The sequence below is a fragment of the Rhinopithecus bieti genome, unplaced genomic scaffold, assembly GCF_001698545.2.
Source record: "Rhinopithecus bieti isolate Rb0 unplaced genomic scaffold, ASM169854v2 scaffold_28163, whole genome shotgun sequence".
NCBI lineage: Eukaryota > Metazoa > Chordata > Mammalia > Primates > Cercopithecidae > Rhinopithecus > Rhinopithecus bieti.
In genome coordinates, this window is record NW_016813718.1 from 2,783,775 (window position 1) to 2,789,029 (window position 5,255).

Genomic DNA, 5,255 nt, shown 5'->3' on the forward strand with positions numbered 1-5,255 from the left:
CCCTCTTTTCTACCTTCCTTCCCTTCTTTCTCTTTCCCTCCCTCCCGCCCTCCCTCCCTCCTTCCTTCCTTCCTTCCTTCCTTCCTTCCTTCCTTCCTTCCTTCCTTCTTTCCTTCCTTCCTTTCTTCTTTTTTTCTTTTTTCTTCTTTGTATTAGTTTGCTAGGGCTACCATACCCAAACAGACAGAGTGGCTTAAATAACAGAAATTTATTTTCTTACAGTTCAGGAGGTTGGGAGTCCAACGACATGTCAGCAGTGCTGGTTCCTTGTGAGGGCTGTAAGGGAAGGATCTCTCCCAGGCCTCTCTCCTTGGATTGTAGTTGGCCATCTTCCCCCCTTGTCTCTTCTCATCTACTTCCCCTCTATGTGTGTCTCTGTATCCAAATTTTTCCTTCTTATAAGGATATCACTCCTATCAGATTAGGACCCTCTTGAATGACTTCATTTTAACTTGATTATTTCTGCAAAAACCTTATTTCCTAAGAAAGTCACATTTTAAGGTACTGGCGTTTAGGACTCTAACATATGAATTTGCAGGGAAAAACAATTAAACTCTTGATCGACCCTCCCTTCTTTCCTTCCTTCCCTCCCTCCCTCCCTCCCTCCCTTCCTTCCTTCCTTCCTTCCTTCCTTCCTTCTTCCCTCCCCCACTTCCTGCCTTCCTCCCTCCCTTCCCTCCCTCCCTCCCTCTAGCAATAGCCAATGTAACTAACTATAAAAAGAAGTAGACTATATAATACTTAATGTATGAAAGAAATAACTATTTCATGGAAGTGATTATAAACATTTCAGATTTCATTAAACTAGTAAAGCACTATTGATTAGTGAATAATACCCTTATTTCATACTTTTGGAAAAAATGCATAAGCTTTGCTATTGCTAGCTGTATTAATTTCAGGATCAACTCTGAATCTCCTGTATTAGTAAAGACTGAGAAGATAGAGCTTATTTTCTTTTTCCTGCACTCTAGCTCTGACCTTATAGTTTGTCTCATTTTCCTTTATCTCTTTTTGCTTATCTTCTGCTCCATTGGCTTCACTCTAGTAGTTTGAATGGAAAAGGGAGCATGCCTCCAATCTAACCAGCAAAACAATTGTCTAATTATTATTCTGGCCTTGATCATGTCACATACCCTTTTGTAGTAAAGAAGCATGGCTGATGACCACAGTGTTCTAGTAGATTCAGCAACATGCTCATCCCTGAAGTCAGTATTGGAATTACCTCTACACAAAGTACATGAAATTGGTTGGGAGTGAGAGTTGAATGGTATTCAGGGGAAGATCAGTGCTATGTAAACCTAAGGAAGTGAATTGATGCTGAATAATCAACAATGCCAACTTTCTGCTCTACTAAGCCCTAAGAAGCTTTCCTTTGCCTTCATCACTTTTCCTAGGTGTCTCTAAGGACCTGATTTCAACAAAAATGTACCTAAGCATTCTGAAATTATATACCTTGTTTATTCCATTAGTTTTTTTTTGAAGGTGATTTTAGTGTTATAAAAAGAACTGCAAGTGTAGCTGCACACCACCTAGAAAATGAAAAGGAATCATAGGGAGGTTGAACCTAAAAGTAGGAGATCTAGAAGTAGCATTAAGTATCTATCAAACGTTGAGTTGTCACATGACCTCTCTGCAGAGATCACAGAATCTTTGCCTATAAAATGAATGAATTGGGCAACATGTTCTCCAAAACATCTTCTGCCTCTAAAGTTCTATGATTTCGTTAGAAGTGATGATATAGTAATAGCAAAACTTCGGTTTAAATGTAGTATCTACCATATTGGGGGAGTATCCCAGGAACAAAAAAAGCTAATAAGTCAAATTCTAAAAATACTGCAATATTACTTAGAAATATTTTCTTGAGTAAAATAAATCATAATAGCAACACATACCATTTAAAATACTTTCTTCGGGTGAAAAAATATAGTGATGATTTTAGATTCATTTATTCTAAAGTATCAAGAATGGAGGAAGGTTCAAAACGTTGTACCTCCTTGAATTAGAATTTACACACACACATGCGCGTACATGTACACACACATACATGCATACATGTATTCACAATTTGGCTTTTTCTGTCTAGTTTAGTTGCATGAGTTATTTTTTCTTATATCTTTGAACATTATAGGGTGTTGCTTCCAGTAGTTTGGTTAAATCATAAAAAGAATTTTTTTTATAAATGTTTGTGCTATTATTTTGCAAATAGGAAAGATAATACTTCAATAAATTTGAATTAAACTGGTTGGAGAGTAAGTAAACTAACACTTATTTCCTAATTAAAACCTAGCTACATGATTTCTATACCCCTCTAGTCTTATTATTCTTTAGGAAATTAGCACTTTAAGGAACTGCAAAATCCACTAGAAAATGCCATAGTCATTTTCCCACTATCAAGATGGTTTGTAACTTTCTGTGTCAAATCTGGCTTCCAGCTGTTTAATTTTTCAAAAAATAGAGACTGTCTTCAAAATAAGAAACACTCTTTTGGTGATAAACGTGCATATGGCATTTATATTAGTGATTGAAATAGATTATATTGGATTTCACTATAATATGATAAGAAGGGAATGTGAACATGTCAGTTGTTTTCCCTGGCTCCTCTGTGTAAAACTGGACTTCAGGTCAGAAGAGCCCAAGGTGTTGATAGGGTTGCTTTTTCCCTCTTCCTTGTTGACCTGAGATCACTGAGGAAAAGAAATAGGAAGAAAAATGAACTAAAGTTCAAGGCTCTGGCTAAAATAGGGAAGACACTGCCTTTGATTGTCTATTGGTGTATTAAGATCAGCTGGTTGGGGAACACCTTTGGTCACTACACTCTGTAAATAAGTATCCTCTATTTATTGTTTATCATAAATTATTATTTTGTATGCATTTTAGTATTTATGACCTTCTCTCTCTTTATTTATATGAAAGGAAAATAATCTGTAGTGAATAACTCCTTAGTATATTCTGGCTGCAGGCGTAGGTAGCTGCCAAAAGGCTTAAAGAAATGGTAATATTTATAAACTGAGGCATATATTGCACATATACCTAATTCTATACAACGATGTTAAAGATATAAGATGCCACATTTCTGTGTGTCATCAATGCCTCTAAGAGACATAGAACCCTGGAATGTTTGGGCCTTTCCACCAATGTACTCAGGAAGCAATGCGTATGTTGGCAAGAACTTGCTCCTTCTGTAGCACTCTGGAATCACCACTTACCAGTTGTACTGTTTTCAAGAAGTGACTTAAGTACTAGTTCAGACCAGAGAATTCTGTGAGTATCAAGTTAGATTTGCATGTGAAAGTGGATTGGAAACTGTAAGTCTCTCTATGAATGTGGCTTTGCTAAATATTTTTAGGTTGCAAATAATGAAATCAAGATGAGGGGAGAGAGAGAGAAGGGGAGGGGGGAGAGAGAGAGAGAGAGAGAGAGAGAGAGAGAGAGAGAGAGAGATACCATGAGGAGACAAGAATACTTCAAACCTGAGAAAAGAAAGAACAGTTGAAGTTCATTAGGAACTAAAATTGGGAACTAGAAATACATTAGGAAATAAGAACTTTCTCTATTTCTAGGGTGCATGTTTCTTTTTTCTTTCTTACTTAGGAATTCTATGTAGTTATAAGGACTGCTCCCCAGTCCAAATAACCAATGTAACCTAATTAATATCTCTGAATACCAATTTAGATTTAATAGGAGGATGATCTGATAGGGTTGGGTTGGGTCATATATTTTTTAAACCAATCAGAGCTGGGAGAGAATGCTCATGTAATATATTTTCAGGGGCTAGGGTAGAGGGCAGTTCTCAAAAAAGTAGTGGTGGCTTATTGGGTATAAATCCTACAGGATAATGTGAAAATCATAAAAGAGTGTTATAAATAAGAATGTAATGTCATTTATATATCACAATTATGTTCTTGTGACCACTATAAGATGTTTACCTATTCACTACTGTCATCATTAAAAATTAATGACCCACTCTAACCAGACTTTTACTTCCACCAGTTCACCAGAACTTCAAAGTTGCCAGTGACCTGCATTCAATTAATTCTAATGGTTAATTTTCCGCTCCATTTTTCCAATCTGTAGCACTTGATATTATTGTTTTTCTCTTCTTAATTTTCATTGTTTACATAGCTTGTAGAATACCACATACTACAGTTTGTTTTCTTCTAACTCATTAGTTGCTGCTCACTTTCCGTTGCTGTTTCCTCCTCTTCTCTAGCTTCTCAGTGTTGGAGTGATCTAAGACACAGTTCATAGCCTCCTTCACTTCATTAACTACACTCACTCCCTTGATCATAGTCCTAGATGTGAGTGCTATCATCTCATAGCTCTAAATGTTATCTATAATACATGTTGACAACCCAAAATTCTTTATGTCCAATTCTGACTGTTTTCTCAAACACCAGGTTTATGTATCTTCTTGGAGGATTTTGTATCCCCAATTCAGTACGCCCGACATCAATCTCCTGATTTATTCCCTCAAAACTACCCTACCTGAAGACTTCCCCATCTCTAATTATTCAAGAAATAAAGGGTTAATTTTGAAATTCAGAAACATATTGTTTAATAACATAGGCAAAATAAGGCCATTTTCAGGTAAGCCAAAACTAAGACAGTCTTGCAGGTTGATGGAAAATGACACCAGATGGAAAACTGGAATTTTAGGAGGAAATATGGAGCATTAGAAATGAAAGATATATGAGTAAACATAAAAGGCAAATTTTTTATTTTACATACATATAGTTATTTAATGTAAAAAAGCATAATGTATTTTAATTTATGTATATGTAATATATATGACATAGCATAAAAGACTGGAAAAGAAGGCAAATAAGCCTATATAGCTGCATATTTTCTATGTTTTACATGAACTAATACATTATTAATAATTTATTAATTAAAAGTTAAACGTATACATCCCAATATCTAAAGTAACCAGTAAAAATAATGTAGTCATGTTTAGCTAAAACCTCAGGAGAAACTTAGAAATAAATTATAAGAAATTCAATTAATTCCAAAAGGGAACAAAAGAATAGGGTAATAAAAAAATTTAGAGAGAGTAAACACCGATAAGTCTATGTTAATTTAATGAAAAAGTTTTATTAAAAGGCAGGAGTTTTCAGATTGAATAAAAAAGCAAATTCAACTATCTACATATCTATAGACTTAGATATATATGTAGATATACATAGAAATATATATATCTATAGACAGATATATATGTAGATATACATAGAAATATATATATCTATATAGATATATAA